The 25,680-nt window shown below is 36.7% G+C and overlaps 2 long non-coding RNA genes across 2 annotated transcripts in view; one reads left to right on the top strand and one right to left on the bottom strand.

Moving 5' to 3' along the window:
• Positions 1-25,680, top strand: part of LOC131839126 (uncharacterized) — a 185,145-nt gene that overhangs the window by 90,503 nt on the left and 68,962 nt on the right. The gene's annotated exons all lie outside the window — the stretch shown is intronic.
• Positions 6,751-25,342, bottom strand: LOC131839124 (uncharacterized). Its single transcript, XR_009356802.1, has 4 exons — positions 25,198-25,342; positions 20,608-20,687; positions 15,590-15,699; positions 6,751-6,836 (listed from the first exon to the last, which is right to left on the bottom strand). It is a non-coding gene; the product is annotated as an uncharacterized LOC131839124 (long non-coding RNA).

The raw sequence follows: 25,680 nt of genomic DNA, 5'->3' as shown, positions 1-25,680 counted from the left end.
ATTTCCTTGTAGTTGTAGGTGCGGTTTGCATCTTCAAAACCAGGAAGAGAATCTCTTTGTGACCTTCTTGAAGTTCAAAATCCTTTTAAATGGTTTCCAACTGATCAAGTCATGTTCATTCAGGATAATCTCCTTTTTGATGAATTTGTCAGCTAATTTGGGATCTAATTACATCTACAAAATTCTTTCACTCTTGCCATATAATGTAATCTAATCAAAGATGTAACTGAATCATGCATGTAACACCAGGGGTATAGATCATGCGGACCATTTTAGAATTCTGCCTACCACAATGGCATGTCTGATTCTTTCTTATATGGGTGAAGGAGAGATATAAGTAATGCCATCATACAATGAGATGATACCTCCATTAGAACTGACTCATCAACTGCAGCTTATAAAAATATCAGGGGCTTGTTCAAAGCAAAGTTATATGCATAAAATTTTCCTTCTTTAACCCCTTTTCACACTGAAAGAAGGGTGATAGTATACATGAATAACTTTTTGGAATGTATTATAAATTTACTTTGGCTAGTGTTCCAGAACCTTTCTTAAAACCACCTAGTTACTTTTGTACTATGACTACCCATTGGATAAAAATGAAACTGCTTAGTGTGGCACACTAAGATCTCTCATACACTCACCAAACATACCATGGTGTCTTCATCTCTTCTCACTGCCTTCTTCCATCTTTCTACTCCAAGTCCCTTTTGTGCCTCTGGATCTCTACACATGATGTACTTATATATATGCTCAGTTTTATCTGTAGTACATTTTCTATCTCATTCTCACCCCATCCCCTACCACCAATCTGTTGGTAGATTCTCTGGTTCTTCAAGACTTGTCCTAGGTGTCATTTTTTTGTGTGTGAAACTTTCCACAATTTCCAAGCTGAAAGATAAGAGTAAAAGCTTCAGAAAAAGAATTCGAGTTCTAGCTTCAGCTGGAGGGTAGAAATGAGGGATAATACTGATCTGAACCCCTTCTGAAGGGTTCTATCTCATTCTGGATAGAAATTCTGGATAGAAACTTCAGAAGAAAATAAAATGAATTTAGGATATCAAAACTAAACTAAAAATGTATACTCCTAACATGTTCTATCACTAAAGAGGTTGAGATATAAAATGTCAAATGTGCTCTGTAATGTCTGGAATTTCATACTTTTCTACTCTCCACTAAACGGAATCTGAGCTCTTTAAAGGCTCTTTTACCTTTTACTTTTATCTGAATGGTGGACCTTTTACTTTTATCTGAATGCAGATTCAGGCTTTAAAAATTCCTGGAGTTATACTGACAAAGGAGTCACCTTTGAGGGATTTCCAGTATCCAACTGAAAACAATTTCCGCATAAAAAAAATTATTCATAAAGTTGAGTTCTTGAGTTCCTGAATTCATAATGATGATCAAAATGAGAAAAGGTGAAGTTCACAGAAGACATTGTGATATGATGTGAAAGAAGATTGAACGTAGTAGATAATAGATATGCTTAGTTTTTATTAATTTTAAGAAAATGGTGGTGTTGACATATATGAGTGTTCTGTTTCTTTTATTGAATATATATGGTCCTTTATTCTACATAGACATCTACTTTTCCTGTACATAGGCAAGGTAAAGAGAATTATGAGTAATCCTAGGAGTTTTGAAAAAGTAAGAAATATACCAAGAATAAGAAAGATTGTGACCAGCAGTGTAGGAATACACGAGTAGAAATTGAGGGTTGAAAGAAGATAGATTCACCATATTACCCATAGTAAATACAATCTCTCATTTTCTAGGAAACAAAACCTCTTGGATGATTGGACTAATTATCAAGAGATGCTAACAAGAGATCATAAGTTGGTCATAATGCTAACAAATCATACCAGAATTATTTATAATAATGAAAGGACAACAGTGTGTCTTGCTGGCCAAGTAAACCTTTAGGAACATCATTTCAGAAAAACATGACAGATTTCTAGAAACCCAAACTGTGAAAGATGTAAAATAGAAAAAAAGAAAAAAGGAAAAAAAAGAAACATGTGGTCTTGAAAAGACCCACTGACATGCTTAGTGCCCTGTGACGTTAGAAAGAGGAGGGGGGCACGCAGGGAAGGCAAACATGGCCGCTGGATTAAGTATGAATCACTGGAAATTTCAGAAAGGGCCTGTGTCTTGATTAAGGTTTAATTGATCATACCTGCAAACTGGAGCAATTACTGGTCTGAGATAATATTTCTTTCCCTGTTGGTTAAAGGTTACTTTAATACTGGAAGGTATAAATTAATTGAGAAATAATGAATAAGTGAGTCAGTAATCTTTAATATGCTAAGTGAGGGTAAAACAATAACCACTTTAATCATTGTAAAAATTTGTGTTCCACTTATTAATCTACTTGTCTGCTCCTAATGAACAATATTATATATAATATGTAATATTATTATATATTTCATATATATACATATATATATATCTTAAGTATATTGCTTATCTGCCTCTCTCTTTCCTAACCCTTTTCCCTTCTTGTCAAATATGAGGGCAAGGGTCATAGTCTGCTTTTTAAACTGCTGTATTGTTGGGTGATTGATATATAGAAATTAAAGGTATTTAATGTGTATAACTTGATGTGTTTGGAGGTAAGTATACACCTGTGAAACTGCCACAATTAGTACCATAAACTTGTACATCATCTCCAAAAGTTTTTTTCTGCCTCCTTTGTTTTGTTGTGGGTTTTTGAGTCAGTTTTGACCTCTGATACCTTCAAGAACCCAGCACAATACTTGTCACATAGTAGATGTGCACAAAGTATTTATTGAATGAATAATTGTCTCTTAAAGGTTCTTATAAGTTGTGTTTTTAAGGTTTTTGAATCATCTAAGAAAAGTCAACTCACTAGACTTGTAACTGTATTGAAATTTTAATCAGTGTCTTGATGTTTGAACCTAACACAGATTGAAGGGCATTTCCGAGGAGAAGGAGGGTATAAGTGGAGAATGGTTCTGTGTGTGTGTGTGTGTGTGAGAACGCGCGTGCGCGTGCACGCGTGCACGCATGTGTATGGCATGCTGTCTTATAGCTAATCTGGCAGGTAGAATTGTGTGTTAGCATAGACTTCCTGAGAGGGCAAACCCTGTATGAAATAGAGATCTATAAAATTCCACTATCTATAAAATTCCACTTCCTAGAGTTTTTATCCAGAAGGATTTCAAGAGTGAGACAGAGCTCTTTCTCCGTGGAGGTTGGGTCCAGGTATTATTTTCTCCATTTTTTGGCGGAGGAAACGGAAGCTTATTTACAAATTAGGTATGACAGACTATTTTCGGAATCTCTCCAGATGCATCTTCCTTGGTGAGTGAACTAGCTTCTCTCTGTGCAACCTGTCCACTGTTATGACTTTAGAAAAAGAGACAGAATACCACCTCAGAAAGGATATAAAAAGAGAGGGTATGCAAAGAGGATATAAAAAGAAGTTCCTTAGGGACACCTGGGTGGCTCAGTTGGTTAAGCAGCTGCCTTCGCCTCAAGTCATGATCCCGGTGTCCTGGGATCGAGTCCCATATTGGGCTCCTTGCTCAGCAGGGAGCCTGCTTCTCCCTCTGCCTCTCCTGCCATTCTGTCTGCCTGTGTTTGCTCTCTCTCCCTCTCTCTCTCTGATAAATAAATTAAAAAATCTTAAAAAAAAAAAAAAAAGAAGTTCCTTATAGGCAATGGGATATTTTCCCTTCTTTGCTGTGGAATGCTGAGGAAGAAAGGAAGGGGAATCAGGACCACAATTTTTTCAGTATATGTATCCTGCTTTGAAAGTTCAAAGCAGAGTCCAGTTTTCCCCCCATCACTGCCTGAAACTCTGGAGGAAAGACCCTTTCAGACATGTGAAGTGATGGAATAATTGTGGCTTTGGCAAGTGGCTAGATGGATGAGACCGAACTTTGACTGCTAGGGGTTCTGGAAGGTCTTTTAGTCTTCAATGAGAGATGTGTTGGTGCTTGGAAGACCGAAGAATTTGCAGATGCCTGAAGATGCACAAATTGCAGCAGTGTGAGAAGACACATCAGAGGCAAATGGTCAGAAGTAGAGTTAGTGCCAGCATAATATTGCTGACACTAAAGGCCAGTGTGGACCCAGTGACACATTGACTGGGAGGAGACCAAACCATTCACTGTGGATCAAGGGGACTCTGTCATGCCTAGATCTTGCTGCCATCTGGTTTTATCAGCTCCATGCTCCCCATCTTCGGAAAGACCAAAAGAAGAGAAAGGAAGTTGGAAAGATTCAACATTTATCCAAAAGAAAATGGATCATAGAAGAGTCAATTTTAAAAGAGAAGAGACAACAATACCTAATATTGGCAAGAGTGTTTTTAATTCCCTGGTACCCAGTGAGGTGAATGTTTGCAAGGAAGAGTAAATCTGTGATAGAAAATAAAGAAGCTGTGTATTCTTTATATATCTAGGATGGAGTTTCCATCTCTGCTACCTGAGGAACATATTGACGCCTACCCAGGTGTGAAGTTGTAACCTCAATCTCAATCTGAATGCTTAGGGTGAGGTTATTTCCAGTATATCCTAACATTCTATTCTTGGATGTCAGAAAAATCTGGCTGCCCTAAAAATAGTTGCTACATATAAACCAACTTAGCCTTGGATACTCCCCAAAACTGTATAATTCTGTAAGCATTGAAGCAAAGGAGGCATTCACATTTGAGAAAGGAAGAAATCCATTTGACCTGAGTTCAGAAAGGGAAGAATGTGATGTGGGGTTACCAAGGGGTATATGGGCATATAAATGAGTGATTGGGGATGGGAAAGTGAACTCTGTTAAGCACATGGTATGGTATCTTTCTCTCTGTCATTTCCAATATGGACTCACAGAGGTTAGTCAGATGCTCAAAGCAAAAGAAGAGGATCAATTTCCACGGGCTTCACACTGAGCAGGCCCTGGGTGGCCCAAAATGTGATGAAGGCAGGTTTGCTTTTGAAACCCACTCAACTTCATTAAAGAAGAATTTGGTTCTTGAAGGTATCACAGCAGTACAACAGTCAGAATTGGCAGATTTAATAGATGATTATCTTCTGTCAGTTAGAGCTAGGGCTCAGCAGCACCCACATCTAAAGAGGAACACTAAATCTTATAATAAAAGACTGATTAAAAAGCTGAAGGTGATAAAGTAGGAATGAATAATGAGATATATTAGCAAAAAATAGACTTTAGTAAATTTTAGGTAATGCAGAACATTTATGTAATTATTTCTGGGACTGTTCTGAAAAAGTAAAAAAGAAACATTGCAAACATGTTACATAATATAAAACATTCCAAATAATGCATAGCCATTCTTCCTGACCCTTAGCCTTTATACAAATATACAGTTTTTGGCTAAACTGTCAAGAAAATTAGCTCTCTAGTTTGGTTTTATCTGTTTAGAGAGATTTGGAAACATCATGGGAGAAAAATGTGGTGCACTGGTATTTCCAGCTGTACAAATGCAGTATTAGTCATGGCCGTCCTCAAACTAACATGGACTGTTTTGCCACAGAAATATCCTACTGATACCCACTAACATGCACAGTTTCCCTCAAAATTTTTCACCTATGGAATGAACACAGGATTTTTATGCAATGTGGAGGAAATGACTTCAGTATAATGACTGAGTGAGGTGCCATTTCATGCAGAGACCAATTGGATTCAAGTCCAAGCCCAAGATCACCTTCCCCTTCAGACTGTTTCAGCACAACTATCGGCAGACTTGAAATAAGTTTTAAACCATTAAAATCAATAATTCATCACCTCTCCCATGTATTTGCCAATCACAGAATAAAAAGAGGGGGGATTGGGACTTACGTGGGAAAGGCAATAGAAAAAAGAGAAGGGGAGATGGGGGAATGATTATAAGAGGAACAGCAAAATTTAATTTTTTTTTATTCCAAGTAATTTCTAACTTCAAGATCAAAATGCCATATATTTGTAAGGAGATCTCATCAACCCAACATCAGTGGAATGAGCATTCATTTTGTTTCAGTTCTCTAGCATGGGGCTGGCCTGGTGCTCGTGCTCATGCTGGCCTGGTGCTCTCTGCATTCTCTCTGTGACCCACGATATGCACCTGCTGGTCACAGGGAGGGGGTGGACCCGATTTACAGAGATGTTCACTGATCCATACACTAATTGAACTCAAAGACCTTGGACTCATTGATTTTGGACTAGCTCATCCCTCATTTTCTAGATTCGATTGCATTAGCCAGCCAATATTTTTCTTAAACATCACCAGGAGAGGAAACATCACAAGTCATTACTGCCAACCTTCTTCAGTGTTGAATGGAGTGTTTATTTTAACCTAAATCAATAATGTAATTAATTAATGAATGTAGGTGAGTACTTTTGAGAACAAGGTTGCGAACTACATTCTTATAAAAAAAGTGAGTTTTTCCCTCCTAACCTCTTCCTATCTTCATCTGCACATACCTTATTTGTCTTCCAAATGAGTTTATTTCTGGAAGTGGCTAGCTACAGATTTCAAACCATAAAATCAGAGAATCTCAGAAGCAAGTAGCCTTTGTTTGCCCTATTTCTTAATGTCACATGCCCTCTGGTGGTAAAATCAGAGGACTTGCTGTGGTTTCATTTGAGTTCTCCAAAGCAAAATGTTTCATTAAAATGAAATTTTAAAAGCATTCATCCTAATTAGCTGCTTGTTGTAAATAAATATATTTTGAGAACTAAAGCACGCTTCAGCATAACCGGAGACTAAGAAGGTTAAGTAAGCAGACTAGTGAAGGGTATTATAGTTGGCACAATTGCCCTTACCTTTCTGGAGCAGGGGATTCTAGGCCTTTATCCTGTTCTCCATTTCTCTACCTTTTTTTCTGAAATAGAGAAGAAAACTTCAAAATTGCACTTGAGTACTTGTTTCATGTGGGTCAGCTCTTCTTTACTGCTACATTACAGCTGATAGCTTAGGCAAAAAAGGAACTCTGACATCTGTTACCTAAAGCAATATATACATAAAATTAGACTGCAAGACAATGACCATTGGGGTACAATCACTAGGAGTTTATTCATAGAAATATTATATCATTACTTTGATCATATCCTCTGAAAATATGAACAGTAGTTGGAAAATTAAAATAATGAGTCAGGGAACCTACTAATCTTGGGGAGAATTTATATTAAAACCAATCCTTCCAGGCACACCTGGGTGGCTCAGGGTTAAGGGTCTGCCTTCAGCTCAGGTCATGGGATGGAACCCTGCATCAGGCTCCCTGCTCAGCGATGAGTCTGCCTCTCCTTCCCCCAGCTTATGCACTCTTTCTTTCTCTCAAATAAATAAAATCTTAAAAGAAAAAAAAAATATATATATACACCTTTCCATGTATATTTTTTAGTTTTCACAAAGCAAAATGTTTTGAATCTTTTTATTTTGAGAAGAAAATATCTTTTTCTTTTCTGAGAGGGTGTCAGGTTGTATCTTTAAAAACAAAATTTTATATAACCATAGATGGCAGAATTTTTTTCTTTTTAGTATTTTTAAATTTTTATTTTGAAGTAGTTTCAGATTAATAAGAATTTGCAACAGTGGTACAAAATATAGTATAAAATTTCCATATACCTTTTATTAGCTTGTATTAATCCAAGTATTAACATTTTACTTAAATACAGTATATTTTTCAAAATCAGAAAATTAACATTGATATTATACTATTAACTAATCTACAGACATTATTCAGCTTTTGCCAATTATCCCATAAATGCCCATTTTATGGGCCAGGATCTAGATAATGGTTAAATCAATAATGATTAAATTCATACTATACATATAAATACCACAGAAGTGACATTGTAATTTTCTCAGTTTATTGTGTTTAGAGTCTGTGATGTTGATGTAGCTTATTCCTGGTGATGTTAATTTTGATCACTTGGTTAAGGTAGTGTCTAATGGATTTCTCTACTATAAAGTAACCATTTTTCCCTTTGTACTTAATTAGTATCTTATAAAGAAATACTTTAAAACTATGTAAATACTCTATATCTTATCCTGTAGTAACCCACTAATTGCCAAATGAATTTTTTATTTCCATAATTTTTTGACATTTATTAATTAAAATTCTGTAAAGAAGTTTTCCTTTTTTCTCATATATATATTTCTCAATATATTCTTTATGTTCTAATCCATTTCCATCATTTATTTTGTTTTTATATTGGCCCACATTTAACCATTGAGAGCGTCAAGTTGATGTCTGTGTCCTTTCGACATTGCCCATTATTTTTTTGAGCACTTCTTTTTCAACCACAGGATGTTCCAGACTAATTTTGTACTTTCCCTGCTCTGAACCTGGGGTAATTTTTCTAAGAATAACCCTAAAAATTAAAATGGTTACGGTTATACTTTTTCTTATTTGTAACTCCTTTCCCTGAAGGTAAGAAATCTGTTTCTCATTACTCAAAGTTTATTTACTTGTTTGCACAGTCCTAAGAAATACAACTTTTCAGAACTCTTTTCAGAATTACTAACTCATGCCCCTTTAGAGAAGTGGTGGAAGTTACCAACTCATATACAATGGTTGTGTACAGTTCCTTTTGTCTTATTCTTAAGAGCACATAGTCAAAATACTGTTTTCAAACTTCTTTAGGTTTACTCTTTTCTTCCCCATCCCCTTCACAGTAGTGTAATTTGTAATAGAGTTAGGATCATTTGTTATTATTTGTATGAATTTTGGGTTCTCCTATCATTCTGCTTGATTTGAGTCCCTTATTTGTATTTTTGGTATATGAAATATTATCATGGTTTCTAAGAATCAGAACTGTACAAAGAGTTATCCTCAGGGAACTGTTTCTTCCCCTGTCCCCATCATCCCTTGTACCTCATGCCCCTCCCCCTTATTTCTGTAAGTAAGTAATCTTTAGTTTCAGGTTATCTTTTTTTTGGGGGGGGGGTGGAAAAGAGTAGATACATGTATATCTTATTTCTCTCTCTTTTATAAAAGGTGGCACATAAATAGTACTCCTTTGTACTTATTTCTACTTAATGTATCCTGGAAAAATGTCCATTTTAGTTCATAGAAATCCTCTTGTAGTTTTTCCTTCTTACAGCTGTGTAGATGTATGTAACTTATTTAACCACTCTCCTATATTTAGACATTTAAATTGTTTCCAATATTTTGCAACAATGAACAATGCTATGATTAATAACTCATGCAAATGTATTTTTGTATTGGAGGGGTATCTTCTGGATAAATTCTTAAAAGTGGACTTGCTGTGGATAAAAAAGCAAGACCTGTCTGTATGCTGCCTACAAGCGAAACCTTTCAGATCTAAAGATGCATGTAGATTGAAAGTGAGGGGATTAAAAAGCATTTATTATGCAAATGGAAATTAAAAGAAAACCAGGATAGCAATACATATGTTGGACAAAATAGACTCTAAAGTAAACAAAACAGAGGGTCACAGAGGAAGAGAGGAAAAAATAAAACAAGATGAAACCAAAGAGGGAGACACACTAGAAGAGACTCTTAACCATAGGAAACAAACTGAGGGTTGCTCAGGGTCAAGGGGAGTGGAGGGATGGGGTAATGGGTGATGGACATTAAGGAGGGCATGTGATATATTGAGCACTGGGTATTATATAAAACTGATGGGACACAGACTTGTACCTCTGAAACCAATAGTACATTATATGTCAATTAAAAAAAATAGACTCCAAAGACTGTAACAAGAGACAAAGAAGGACACTATATAATCATAAAGGGAAAAATCCAACAAAAAGGTATAGCAATTGTAAATATGTAGGTGCCCATCATGGGAACACCGAAATACATAAAGCAGTTAATAATGAGCATAAAGTATTTGATACTGGGAACCTGGGTGGCTCAGTAGTTAAGCGTCTATCTTCGGCTCAGGTCATGATCCCAGGATCCTGGGATTGAGCCCCACATTGGTGGGAAGCCTGGTTCTCCTTCTCTTACTCACCTGCTTGTGTTCCCTCTCTCACTGCGTCTCTCTCTGTCAAATAAATAAAATCTAAAAACAAACAAACAAAAAAAGTATTTGATACTAATACAATAATAGTAGGGTACTTTAAAACTCCCTTACATCAATAGAGAAATCATCCTAACAGAAAAATCAACAAAGAAACAGTGGCTTTCAATGGCACATTGGGCCAGATGGCTCTAACAGTTACATTTAGAACATCCCATCCTAAAACAGTAGAATACACATTCTCTTCAAGTGCACATGGAACATTCTCCAAAATAGATCACATAATAGGCCACAACACAATTCCTAAGAAGTTCGAAAAGATTGAAGTCTTATCATGCATCTTTTTCAGTCACAATAGTATGAAACTGGAAATCAACCACAAGAAAAAATCTGGAAAGAACACAAATACATGGAGGTTAAATAACATGCTACTGAACAATAAAAGGTCAAACAAGAAATTGAAGAGGAAATTTAAAAAAAAAAAATGAAGACAAAAATAAAAACACAATGACCTAAAATCTTAGGGATGCAGCAAAAGCTGTTCTAAGAGGGAAGTTTATAATAATATAGGCCTACTTCAAGAAGAAAAAGAAAAAAAATCTCAAATAATCTACCCTTACACCTAAAGGAGCTAGGAAAAGAACAAACAAAACCCAAAGTGAGCAGAAGGAAGGAAATAATAATGGAATATAAATAAATAGTATAGAAACTAAAAATAAATAAAATAAATAAACAAAAATAGATCAGTGAAACCAGGTTCTTTGAGAAGATCAACAAAATTGATAAACTTTTAACCAGATTCGAGAGAAGGAGAGAGAGAGACTCAAAATCAGAAATGAAAGAGGAGAAATAATAACCGACACCACAGAAATACAAAGAGATTATAAGAGAGTACTATGAAAAATTATATGCCAATAAATTGGATAACCTAGAAGAATTGGATATGTTCCTAGAAACTTGTAACCTCCCAAACCTGAATCAGGAAGAAATAGAAAATTTGAACAAACTAATTACCAGCAATGAAATTAAATTAGAACCTTCCAACAACTTAAAAATCCAGTAACAGATGGCTTCACAGGTAAATTCTACCAAACATGTAAAGAATAGTTAGTGCTTATTCTCAAACTATTCCAAAAAAATATAAGAGGAAAGAAAGCTTCCAAAGTCATTTCATAAGGACAGCATTAACCTGATACTAAAACCAGATAAACACACTACCAAAAAAGAGAACTATGGACCAATAACTCTGATTTACATAGATGTGGATATCCTCAACAAAATAGTAGCAAACTGAGTCCAACAATACATTAAAAAAAAAAGTCATTCACCATGATGAAGTGGGATTTATTCCTACAATGCAAGAGTAGTTCAGTAGTTGCAGATCAATGAACATGATACATCACATCAACAGGAGAAAGAATAAAAACCTTATGATCATCTCAATAGATGCTGAAAAAGCATTTGACAAAGTGCAACATCTATCTGTGATAAATATCCTCAACACAATAGTTTTAAAGGGAATGTACTTCAGTATAACAAGGCCATATATGAAAAATCCACAGTGAACATTGTAATGCTGAAAAACTAAGCTTTCCCCCTAAGGTCTAGAACAAGACAAGGTTATCCATTCACCACCTTTCTTCAGTACAGTATCAGAAGTCCTAGACACAGCAATCAGACACAAAAAGAAATAAAAGGCATCCAAATTGGTAAGGAAAAATTAAAACTTTGACTATTTGCAGATGCCATGATACTATGTATAGAAAACTCTGAAAACTCTACCAAAAAACTTCTAGAACTAATGAATGAATTCAGTAAAGTCAGGATGTAAAATCAATATACAGAAATCTGTATTTCTGTACACAAATAATGAAGCTACAGAAAGAGAAATTAAAACAAGTCCATTTACAATTGCACTAAAAATAATAAAATACCTAGGAATAAACTTAACCAAGGAGGTAAAAGATATGTACTCTGGAAACTATAAAACATTGATGAAAGAAATTGAAAAAGACACAAAGAAGTGGAAAGACATTTTTTGCTCATGGATTAGAAGAAGAAATATTATTAAAGTGCCCATAATATCCAAAGCAATCTACAGATTTAATGCAATCCTTATCAAAATGCCAACAGTATTTTTCAAAGAACTAGAACAAATAGTCCTAAAATTTATATGCAACCACAAAGGACTGCAAATAGCTAAAGCAATTTTGAAAAAGAAAAACTAAACTGGAGGTATCACAATCCCAGATTTCAAAATATGCTACAAAGCTGTAGTAATCAAAACAGTAAGGTACTGGCACAAAAATAGGACACATAGATCAGTGGAACAGAATAGAGAGCCCAGAAGTAAATCCATCATTATATGGTCAATTTATCTTCAACAAAGGAGGCAAGAAAATGCAATGGAAGAAGACAATCTCTTTCTTCAACAAATGGTGTTGGGAAAATTGGACAGCTACATGCAGAGAATGAAACTGAACCACTTTCTTATACCATATGAAAAAAAATGAAAAAAAAAACCCTCAAAAATGAACTATATGTGAGACCTGAAACCATAAAAATCCTAGAGGAAAGGACTGGCAGTAATTTCTCTGACTTTAGCCACAGGAGCATTTTTCTAGATATGTCTCCTGAGGCAAGGGAAACAAAAGCAAAAATAAACTATTGGGACTACCCCAAAAAGCCTCTACACAGCAAAGGAAACAATCAACAAAACTAGAAGAGCCTACTAAATGGGAGAAGTTATTTGTAAATGACACATCCAATAAAGGATTACTATTCAAAATATATAAAGAACTTATAAAAGTCAACATTGAAAAAACAAACCAATGAAAAAATGAAAAGAAGACATTAACAGACATTTCTTCAAAGAATACAGTGCAGATGACAGACACACGAAGAGATGCTTGGCATCACTCATCAGGGAGATACAAATCAGAACCACAATAAGGCATCACCTCATACCTGTCAGAATGGCTAAAATAAAAAAAAAAAAAAACATAAGAAACAATAAGTGGCAGAAATGTGGAGAAAAAGGAACCCTCGTGCACTGTTGGTGGGAATGAAAACGGGTGCAGCCACTATGAAAAAGAGTATGGAGTTTCCTCAGAAAATTAAGAGAAGAACTACTGTATGATCTGGTAATTCCACTACTGAGTATTTACCCAAAGAATACAAAAACACTAATTAAAAAGGTATATGCAGCCCTATATTTATTATAGCACTATAATATTCTATGTTTATTATAGCCAAATTGTGAGGCAGCCCAAGTGTCTACCAACAAATGAATGGATAAGGAAGGTGTGGAATACATACATATAGTGGAATATTACTCAGCCATAAAAATGAATGAAATCCTCCATTTGCAACAATGTGTATGGATCTAGGGAGTATAATGCTGAAATAAGAGAAAGACAAATAGCATATGATTTCATTCATATGTGGAATTTAAGAAACAAAGAAAAAAATAGACAAACCAAAAATAGACTCTTAACTATAGAGAAGAAACTGATGGCCAACAAAGGAGAGGAGGGTCGGGGGATGGGAGAAGATTAAGGGATACTTACCATGATGAGCACTGAGTGAGTAATGTGTAGAATTGCTGAATCGCTATATTGTACACTTGCAACAAATATAACATTGTATGTTAACTATACTGGAATTAAATTAAAAAGTGGGCTTGCTGAGTCAAAATGTAAATGTAGATGTAGCTTCTTAGGTATTGTCAGTTTCCCTCCCAAAAACTTGTACTAGTTTGCATTTCTGCCAGTAATGTATGAGAGTGCTTGTTTCTCTACAGAATGTGTTGTCATATTTTTAAATTGTTGCCAATCTGATAATTATATACCAGTATAGTTTTAGTTTGTATTTCTCTAATTATGAGTGAGATTAAATACCTTTTCCTATATTCAGAGTCATTTTTTTAAGGATTAAAAAAAAATTTATTTGACAGAGATCAAAAGTAGGCAGAGAGGCCGGCGGGGGGTGGGGGGGGCGGGAAGCAGGCTCTCTCCTGAGCAGAGAGCCCGATGTGGGGCTCAATCCCAGGACTCTGGGATCACGACCTGAGCTGAAGGCAGACGCTTTAACCCACTGAGCCACTCAGGCAACCCTCAGAGGTCATTTTTATAAGTTGGTTATAGATGGCCTTCTTTTGCCTTTTCTCCATTTTAATGAGTTTTCAAAAAATTTTTCCCCCTCAGTTATTAAGTTCTTTGTATATTAGCAATAATAGTATTCTATCTATAGTTAGGTTATGTTGTGAACACTTTATCAAAATTTGTAGTCTTTGACTTTATTTTATTTATTTTTTCATCATGCCATGTCTTTCCATATGATTTTTAATATCAACTTGTCTACTTCCATAAGAAAGCTTATTTGTGTCTTTCTTGGGATTGTGTTAAATTTTACATTAACTTAGGAAGAATGGACAGTTTATGATACTGAGTCATGCTATCCAAAAACTGGGAATGTTGGGTTTCCTGGGTGGCTGAGTTGGTTAAAGCCTCTGACTTCTGGTTTTGGCTAAGGTCAGGACTCAGGGTCACGAGATTGGGCCCCCTGTTGGGCTCTGAGCTGAGCCTGGAGCCTGTTTAAGATTCTTTCCCTTTCCCTCTGCTTCTCCCCCAGCTTGTACAATTTTTTCTCTTAAAAAACAAAAATGGAGTGTCTTTCCATTTGTCCAGCTCTCTTCCTGTAGCTTTCAGGGGTGTTTTCCTCACATCAGACATGATTTTAGTCATATCTCATAATAAGGAAACTGAGACCAGAGATGTTGACAAATTTGCCCAAGTTCACTTAGAGAGCAGTGGTCAAAATTGGCCCTTTAATAAGATCCTGTGCAATTAACCAATGCATAGTACTCTCTCCTCAAGATACGGGCTCCCCAAGTGTCAGTTTCTATTTGAAAAAGAGAAAAAGCAAGTTCATACCTCATCCTCCTTTTCTTCATCTACTGTAGCAGCCATATTATTGATTATAGGGAACTGAGTGGAAGTATGGGGAGGACTGATGATGGTTGAATAATAGCACTTGGCTGGATCAGCAAGCCACACAGGTTTAAGGGAAAGGGAGTTTCATTGCAATTAATGGACTCCATATTGATAGAAAATGATACAAGATTTTTGGCTACAAAATTTATAAAACTCAGTTCTGTTCCACTTTCCAATTTGCTTTCAGTGTACAACCAATGTGATCTTACAAAAATGAAAATAGTTAAATATCATTCTCCTTCCTTTCATCTTTCAGTGGATTCACTTTGGTCTCAGAGTAAAGGTAGAACTTCATATGGCCTGTTCCTCAGTCTCTAGGCTCAGGTCCATGCCATGCTTTACCATACTGCTGCTCTAGCCCTAGTAAAGTACCTGTAGTACTTCATCCTTCTGCATCCCATCCAGAAAACCTCTTCTCCAGAAGGCCTTTCCTGATCCTGTCTTTTATACCCCCTTGTGTGCTTTCTGTAGGGAGTTGCTCTAACCTTTATCACCTTGCATTTTATCACTTATTAGTTCATACCCACAAACTCTTGAGGGTATGAACTATTTTAATTTTAGATTCTAGATCCCAGTGCTATGTCTTATGTAGTAGCCTCTTAATATGTTTGTTGACTGAATGACTGACTGAATAAATATTATTTTCTTACCTTTTTTGATGTCATGGCACACTCTTATCTCTTCTTCAGATAGTTTCTTCTTCTTGCATGGGAAATGATTTTCCTGTATCCTCAGGATTGTCATCATCGTGAGCTGTGGACTTTTTCAAAGTTTCAAGAGAAATCTCAAATCTGTGATCTAAGATTTTTTTTTTTAAAGTTAATAATCAACTGACATACGCTTTCCGCTTTCTTTTCCGTCTGGGAATGATTTGTAGCTGTCATTGGGATGAATAATCCTTGGCTTTTTATAAAATGCAAACCTGAAAATGTTCTTTGAAATCTGGTCGTGCCATTTCTAAAAGGCATCACTTTTTGTCAAAAGTCTGGTCCAACTCTGGCAGTTGATATTTTACAAGTATCAGATATGCTCTGAACTATTTTTTTTACCTATGGCAGGGATAAGCACTAGTTTTTATTGAGCTCCACCTATGTATTAAACACTCTTCTAAACATGTGGCATATAGATAACTTCAGCAGATTTAGTTTTTCACCGTATTCTCATAGACGAAGAAGCTGAGGCATGCAGAGCTTAAGTAACTTGCCCAATAATAATAATAGGAACTGAGATTAGATTTTCAGGGGAGCCAAATCGAGAGTTTATATTCTAAAATTGCATTAGACCACTTTCTTTATCTACACTTCACCTTACTATGCCTCCTATAATATGTAATGTTGTTTGTATGCTACATGTATGTTTATTATTATCTCCTCAATAGGATCCTAAGATCTTTATTTAAAGAGAGTGTCTTAGCTCTTTAGCTTCTATAATGTTATATAGTGCTGGACACATTGTATGACCATTTCATAAGCACATGCTCAGTTGCTTTGAAAAGTTTACTGAAATTCACCCCAAGTCTTAGGAAAATGTATATAGGGATTTTAACAAATGAGGATAAAATAGCATATTTTCAAAAATCTAATTTTTTTATCTAAGAGTTGAATTTAAGATTATTATTATAATAGATGTAATAGGAACTGAAGAAGTGGGGAAGACCCTCATGACATCATCCGTTGACTGTCTCTCTTCCCTGTCAGTCTTCTACATGAATGTAATAATGCTTTGATGAATATTATTGAAACTGAGTGCCCTGTGTCCTATTTGCTTTGTACCAACACTGATTAATAAAGCATTAATTTAACTCATTCTCTTTTATAGCTTCCTCTCCTGATTCCTCTCACAATTATTTTCTGAAGGAGTAGGAAGTTTGTTATTATTCTATGAAGTTCTAATGAATTCTTGTTTACCCCAAGGATATCTTCAACTAAGCTTGTGTACTCCAACTCTCCTGTGATAATGCCTGTTTACCTCAACTGGAATGCCACCCAGTGCTTGGGAGTTTAAAATATTCTCCCATGCCATAGTGGATGGGGTTTTGGGAGGGCATAGTGGTATCAACCATCCAGAAAATAATAACTTTTCACTACCAAGACCCTCTTTCCTTCATGCAAATAGATCCCAGCAGGCTACCAAACTTGGCCTGTACATGTCTGAATTTACTGAATGCATATTTGCAGAATAGATCTAGTGAGTTACAATTCCATTATTCTCTTAAACCAGTGTCAAATTCAAGAAAGCAAAAGGGAAAATAAGTGTATATAGTATTACATCAAAGCTTCTACCATATAAGACTAAGTCTTCTCAGAACTTTTGCCATGTTACTTTTTTTTTTCTTTTTAATTTTTTATTTTTTATAAACATATAATATAATATATTTTTATCCCCCGGGGTACAGGTATGTGAATCACCAGGTTTACACACTTCACAGCACTCACCATAGCACATATCCTCCCCAATGTCCATAACCTAACCCCCCTTCCCCCAACCCCCCTCCCCCCAGCAACCCTTAGTTTGTTTTGTGAGATTAAGAGTCACTTATGGTTTGTCTCTCTCCCAATCCCATCTTGTTTCATTTATTCTTCTCCTACCCCCTTAACCCCCCTGTTGCATCTCCACTTCCTCATATCAGGGAGATCATATGATAGTTGTCTTTCTCTGCTTGACTTATTTCGCTAAGCATGATACCCTCTAGTTCCATCCACGTCGTTGCAAATGGCAAGATTTCATTTCTTTTGATGGCTGCATAGTATTCCATTGTATATATATACCACATCTTCTTTATCCATTCATCTGTTGATGGACATCTAGGTTCTTTCTATAGTTTGGCTATTGTGGACATTGCTGCTATAAACATTTGGGTGCATGTGCCCCTTCGGATCACTACGTTTGTATCTTTAGGGTAAATACCCAGTAGTGCAATTGCTGGGTCATAGGGTAGTTCTATTTTCAACATTTTGAGGAACCTCCATGCTGTTGTCCAGAGTGGTTGCACCAGCTTGCATTCCCACCAACAGTGTGGTGGCATCATAATTCCGGACTTCAAGCCATGTTACTTTTTTTTATTAATAACTTTTGTTCTAATCATTTTGGATTATAAAAATAACATGTTTTTGGTAGAACTATTGGAAATCAGAAATGTGTTTTTAAGTGTTTACTAATTTATAATCTCTTCACTCAGAGATACCCACTTTTAATATTTTGGTATGTGAAAAATGTGTGTGTGTGTGTGTGTGTGTGTGTGTGTGTGTAATGTGTATTACATATATATATTTCCAATAACTCAACCTTATATCATGGACATTTTTTAGATCACTTAAGATTCTTCAGTAACCTTTTAAAAAAGGTTTATAATGTCTATTGATAACTGTATAATGTTCTATTTAATGATCTGACATTGCTGGATATGTTGATGCTTTCACTGAATTGAACACCAGCTTGTATGCTGTCTGAATAAGAGAGGAAAGTTAATCATGAGCTGCATAAATTATTCTAAAGGAATAATCTTCCTAACAAAATACTGGAATTAAAACAGAAAGAAAAGGAAGTTCTTTTTTTTGTAAAAGGCCCCAGAACTCAGATGCTTATCTGAGGTGTTTTTTCTTTTTTTTTTTTAAATGATTCTAGTCCAGTGGAAATCTGTTCATGTCTGAAATCCCTCAGCAGGGGTAGGAAAGTGACAGGAACACATCTTTTTCAGACTTATAGCAACTTCATTTTCTTAAGCCAACCTGCAAATATCACAAATACAACCTTACACTCAGTGCTTTGGCTGCTGACAGTGGTTATCAACTGGCGGGAGGACTTAAGAGAAGGAAAATTGGAGACAAAATCAAGAGACATTTTCATAACCTTAGAACTGGCACAACCATATCACCTCTACTATGCAAACAATTTACCTTTTCTGTTACTGTGTGAAGTAAATACCTGCTTTGAGATATATTTACCCAGAAGAAACTGGTGACTAACTTGTCAGCTAAAAGATCACAAACTAAAAGGAATTTGATTAGTCCTAAAAGAAATTAGATTAGGGGATGTAGCAAGAGAAAGAAAAGGAAAACTTCACTTCAGTATTCTGTACAATGAAACATACAAGGCTTTTATAGCATGGAAGAGCAAATTAAAATATATACTATTTTATGCCTCTTAAGTTGAAAAAGGATTAAAATAATGATCATGGGCAATGATGTGGAGCAATAGAAACTCTCACACAGTGCTGGGAAATTACTGGGCAGTTATGTTCAATTTTTTTTTAAAGATTTTATTTATTTATTTGACAGAGAGATCACAAGTAGGCAGAGAGGCAGGCAGAGAGAGAGGGAAGCAGATTCCCTGCGGGGCAGAGAGCCTGACATGGGGCTCAATCCCAGGACCATGGTATCATGACCTGAGCTGAAGGCAGAGGCTTTAACCCACTGAGCCACCCAGGCGCCCCGAATTATGTTCAATTTTTAAAGCTAAAAGTATATATGCCCTTCAGTAGAGCTTAGGGAAAGCCAGAGAAAAGCTTGAGTGTTCTTTAGTCTTATCTTTTAAGATAATGAGGTAGAAATGAAGATGAAATTTCAAGGTTAGATGTCTTGCATCCTTGCTAAGGCTCAGGAGAAAGATTCTGGAGCACTGGTGTGCAAGGACAGAGCAGTGGGAGCATCTTTCTCAGGCCTAGGTAGTGAGGGGTGCATTGTCTATAGAGAAACCATGAGAGACAGTAGACTCTGAGAAACAAAGTGAGGGTTTTGGGGGGGTGGGGTTTGGGAGGTTGGGTGAGCCTTGTGGCTGGTATTATGGAGGGCAAATAATGCATGGAGCACTGGGTGTGGTGCATAAACAATAAATTTTGGAACACTGAAAAAAAATAAAATTAAATAAAAAAATATATAACCAACTAAAAGTCTGCTTTCTTATTATCACCCTGTGTCAACATTCCTAAACAGTATTCCGCCCTGAATAAAAGTCTGAGTTCTTTACAATTATCATGGTTATTGCATAGTTTTAAACTACTTCATCCTTTCAATATCATTCAATATTATTGTTTTCTACGTGGAAGTTAATTCCATGGAAGTTAATTCAGAAAACTTTCAGTGATGCAGTCAATCCCTAATACTCGTAGACTCAGCTACAAAATTCCTCAGGGGATAATGGGATAGAAGGGAAGTTTTCTAGAACAGAGTATGTTCCACCATATTGGTAGATAAAGAGAAGGGAGTCGGTGGAAAGGGATGGATTAAAGAAAAGGGGTAGGATATAATTAATGCATCAGAGTCTACAGGATTTTGGTGTTGTGGCTCCCTTTGGTGACTCAGACTTTGGTGACTTTGGTGACTCTGACCCTGACTTTGCTTGACTAGTGAGACATTAACACATGTAATACAGACAGAGACTTGTAAAGCGATTGTACATAGAGGCTTACTCTCTTTTGGCCCTTGGTGGTCGGGGTGGGGGATCCTGCAAGCACTAACTAATATGTGAACAGGCCCTGGATGTTTTTGATGACGAGTGACACAAGGCCTAGCCACTTTTGTCACCCCAGCTGACATCAGACCAATTTCCAGACATGTGACTAGGGCTATTCTAGAGCATCCAGTCCCAGGTAGGTCTCCAGCTGGTCATGTGAGTGAATACAGATACAACTAGCCAAACTGGCCCATGTGAGCAGAAACATCCAGCTTACCTTTAGACTTGTGAGCAATGCTTTATGATTGTTGTTTTAAGCCACCAGATTTTGAGCTGTTAAGCAGCAAATACAAAGTCCTTGAGTAGGCGAGTAAGCACGGGATAGAAGGCAGAGGCAAAAGAGACAGATTAGTCTTGGATATGACATCATATAGGCATATCAATGTTCATATCCTGCCCCCCACCCAAACATACACACCCTTCCCCACTTCCCGTCAGGGTGAGGGAAAAGAATGTAAGCTCTGAGCTGAAACTGCCGAAATTTAAATCCTAGCTTTGTTCTTTGCTGGCTGAGTGATCTTGAGCACCCATCTTATTCATCTGTAAAATGGAGATAATAGTATTTACCTCCCAATGTTGTTGAAAAGATCAAGTGATATTATGTGGATAAGAGCCTGGATCATAGCAAATGTTTTAAATGTTGACCAAGTAGGTATCTGGGTGAAGATATGGCATAAACTAGAGATGAAATGATAGGGAGAGTTGAGAAAGTATCAGGGAACATCAAAAGTTTCAAGAATACCAGATGTAAGATACCTTTAGAAAGTAAAAGGTAGAACAGTAAGAATGTTAGGATAAAGAAAATGGTGGTGGAAATTTTTTAAGAAGGTGATTATGGAGGAATTTTTAAAAAATGGTGGAATCACAATGACAATCTAATTAAAGTTTTAAAAAAATATATATATATGTTTGTGTATATATGCCACACTCAGCAAAGCTACAATTTTTTAAAAAAAATTTATTTTCTTTTATTTTTTTTCAGTGTTCCAAAATTCATTATTGTGCACCACACCCAGTGCTCCATCACTGCATGGAACAGTTGCAATATTCTACAACGGTGCCCAGTTGCTCAGGAGTAGAATTGGGAGAGCAAGTAATGGGATCGTTAAATAGAAGATGGACAAAGAAATGGGGTTGTGGGAGCTAATGCTAGTTGATCATACAGCTTGAGTTGGCCTGGAATCGAGAGTGATCATAAAGGAACTAACTGACTGAGGGAACAGAATGGGGTCAGAGAGCAAAGAGCATGAGTTACATAGACCTAATTGAAAGTGGAAGCTGTTGCTTTCTTAGTTGGTGGATAGTATCATTTTTGCCTCTAGAGACTTGTTCCCTAGAGCCAGTGGTCCTGTTAGCCTATGATTTTGCATAGTTTTTGTTCCAGAAGACATATTTTCTCAATCTCCTTAAGGAACACTACACCATTTAAAAGATAGCTCTGGTGTTTTTTTGTTTGTTTGTTTTGTTTTTAAAGATTTTATTTGTTTATTTATTTATTTGCTCAGCTCCCTGCTGTGCTGAGGCCCTTGGGATCATGACCTGAGCCAAAGTCAGAGGCTTAACCCACTGAGCCACCCAGACACCCCGAGATCTCTGGTTTTAAAATCTAGCCAATCTTGAAGAATGTTGCTATGGCTGATGTAAGAGTTTTTACTGCCTGAGCTCTCTTCTAGGGTCTTTATGGTTTCAGGTATCACTTTTAGGTCTTTAACCCATTTTGAGTTTATGTTTGTGTATGGTGTAAGGAAGCGGTCCAGCTTCATCCTTTTTCATGTAGCTGACCTGTTTTGGATGGAGCTAGAAAGTATAATGCTAAGCACAGTAAGTCAGTATGAAAAAGACAAATACGATATGATTTCATTCACATGTAGAATTTAAGAAACAAAACAATTAAGCAAAGGAAAAAATAGAGAAACCAAGAAACTTAACTACAGAGAATAAACTAATGGTAACCAAAGGCAAGATGGGTGGGAGGGATGGGTGAACTAGGTGATGGGAATCAAGGAACACACATGTGATGAACACTGGTAGATGTGTAGAACTGCTGAATCACTGTGTTGTGTACCTGAAGCTAATATAACACCATATTAAATATATTGGAATTAAAATTTACGGAACTCCACCAGTCTTGGTGGCTCTCCTCTGAGGATGCTGTGGCTATTAGATCATCTGCCTCAGCTACTAAACCTTTTCTACAAGTGAACTTTATTAACCTTGCATGTTAAGGCAGCAAGAAACAGGATTTTATCTATAGTACTCGGATGTGCATCTGGCCATATTTGAACATCCTCTGAATCTAGCCATATTCAAATGTCTACTTATCTGCTGAGTGAGCCTGGAAACTCCTGCCTCTCCTCTGTGACTTTGTAGGTTTTGCCTCTTTTCCAGACGCAGCTCATGAGCTCAGTCTATGGAGTCCTTCTCAGTTGTTCCAGCCCTATGTAATATCTCTCTTCAAAACCAATACAGCAATTCATCTGACACTTAGCATGTGCCATATTTTATTCAAGGCTTTCTCAAAGCCTAAGAATCAATACATTTTATTTTTTTTTAAGATTTTATTAATTTATTTGATGGAGATCACAAGTAGGCAGAGAGGCAGAGAGAGGGGGGAAGCAGGCTCCCTGCTCAGCAGAGAGCCCGATGCGGGGCTCGATCCCTGGACCCTGGGATCATGACCTGAGCTGAAGGCAGAGGCTTTAACCCACTGAGCCACCTAGGCGCCCCAGAATCAATACATTTTAAAGCCAGAAAAGGTTTCAGAGCATACCTAATCCAATTTTCTTGTTTTGCTGATGAGAAACCCGGAGACATTTAGTAAGTGACAGACGGGAGTGATGGAACCCTGCCCGCCTTTGTCATTATTTGGTATTTTTGCACCATGTTATATGTATGTCCAGAGAGGAAGTCAGGTTCCTCAGCACAAGGACTTCTTTGAATCAATAACATTTAGTTGTTGGGCTCCTCAATAGATATTCTCCCACAGTGACATGATGCTTTACCAAACTACATGAGATAGCTGAAAGAGGAATAAATTCTTGTGTAGGACAGATTATACAGTGGTTTTTTTTTTTTTAAAGAGTTTATTTATTTACTTGACAGACAGAGATTACAAGTAGGCAGAGAGGCAGGCAGAGAGAGAGAGAGGAGGAAGCAGGCTCCCTGCTGAGCAGAGAGCCCGATGTGGGGCTCAATCCCAGGACGCTGGGATCACGACTTGAGCTGAGGGCAGAGGCTTGAACCCACTGAGCCACCCAGGTGCCCCCAGATTATACAGTTTAAAAAATCATAGTTTTTCAAACTCTTAGATGTATAAACTTTTCAAAATAATATGTATTTGAAAGATTTTGTTAGAGAAAATGTTCATATGTGGGTCCCTGGGTGGCTCAGTAGGTTAAGCCTCTGCCTTCACTCGGGTCATGATCTCAGGGTCCTGGGATCAAGCCCCACGTCAGGCTCTCTGCTTGGCAGGGAGCCTGCTTCCCCCTTCTCTCTATGCCTGTCTCTCCGCCTATCTATGATCTCTGTCTGTCAAATAAATAAATTAAATATTTTAAAAAAAATAAAAAGAAAAAGAAAATGTTAATGTGTTTCCATCTTTGTTATTACAAGCAAAAGGAAGTTAATCAACCTTAGCTTTGTTCCTTTAATTTACTGCTATATGTCATCTTCTTTAGGATGTATGTGAACCACTTCTGCCTGGTGTAAGTTACAGATACTTATTTGAACCCCTAGAAGAGGAAAATTCTCCCATCCAGCCTTTTTGCCCGTTAACTGGAAGAAGCTTTCCTTTGTTGTTATTGATTTTAATTCCATTGTGGAAAAAAAAAGCATCAAAGGTTTAAGAAACAAAAACATTTATGTAGTTTAACTTAATTTGATAACACAGATTGGACAAAAACAGAAAAAACAATAGAAAATATAAAAATGTACACTGGAAGAATTTTAGAACACTGAAAAAAATAAAATTTAAGAAATTGTTAAAAATGTATTTTTTATTTCCCAATGTATTACATTGGGAGCTAAACAAATATTACTAGAAATTACTAATTTCTCCAGTTTTGAACTTTAATTACAAAAAAATCAGTCTGTTACCCAAGATTATTCATTACCTATAATATGTGACTTGTCATTCATTGCCTTGAACAACTTCTTCTCCGAACCCATTTGAAAACTGATTACAGAGCTTGCCATTTTCATTCCAAGTCCACCTGTGACCATTTTTTTTTTAAAGATTTTTTTATTTATTTGACAGACAGAGAGCACTAGTAGGCAGAGAGTCAGGCAGAGAGAGAGAGGAGGAAGCAGGCTCCCGGCCGAAGCAGAGAGCCTAATGAGGGACTCCATTCCAGGACCCCAGGATCACGACCTGAGTTGAAGGCAGCGGCTTAACCCACTGAGCCATCCAGGCGCCCCACCTATGACCATTTTTAAGAAGACATTACCCAGCGTAGTTTAATCAAAGCTTATTGGGAACACTATGACAATTTAATCAATGCTCCACATGCTCATTTCAAGTTGGTGGCTCTGAAATCTCAGGACAAGCTTGTAAAAATAGAAAAGTTCTTCCAGTAATTCTTCCCCTGAGCTTAGCTGGGGCATTCCAGCCATACAGTTCTCCTTACTACTCTCTACTTCACCTTCCTTCTTCCTCTCCTTACATCACAACAGAGAAATGACAACCACCACCCAGTTGCAATCAGTTCACCTAATTCTACCCATAGGAGCCCAAAACATAAAGAAAACACATATATTTGTTTAAATATGTAACTTGCAGACAGCATTTTTCACAGAAAAATATTCTCACCCTCTTGGTGCTAGTCCTCTGTGTATTTTTCTTCCAGACTTATTCTTCCCCAAATGACTACAGTTTTTGCTGGCATTTCTCTGAAAGAATATTCAAGACCTCATTAAGAGTCAGAAAAGCTACCTGAATTTGCAGACAGCTTCCTGTTGGGCTCACGTTTTGCAGAATGCAAGCTTGGTGTGCAGAAGGTGGGCATGGTGTTTGAAAAAACAGGAAGCACCTGTGAATGTGTGACTTTATTCCTGGAAGCAGAAGGCTCTCTCCGAGATGGTTGTAGATGCTTTGTGCTGTTTCACCTATGAGCACTTTTGCAAAGCCTTTACATACTTTAAAGACCAAAAATGGGCTTCCAGGTGGCAAGATTATTTGGAAAGTCTGGTACATCCATGGGCATGGTGGAAATCCACAGCTTTTCTTTTTATTTTCTTTCTTTCTTTTTTCCTGTATAGGTTTCTTTTTTTGCTGGGGATATTGATATGCCTG

This window comes from Mustela lutreola, chromosome 8, assembly GCF_030435805.1.
Source record: "Mustela lutreola isolate mMusLut2 chromosome 8, mMusLut2.pri, whole genome shotgun sequence".
Classification (NCBI taxonomy): Eukaryota; Metazoa; Chordata; class Mammalia; order Carnivora; family Mustelidae; genus Mustela; species Mustela lutreola.
This window is presented reverse-complemented; position numbering and strand designations above follow the sequence as displayed.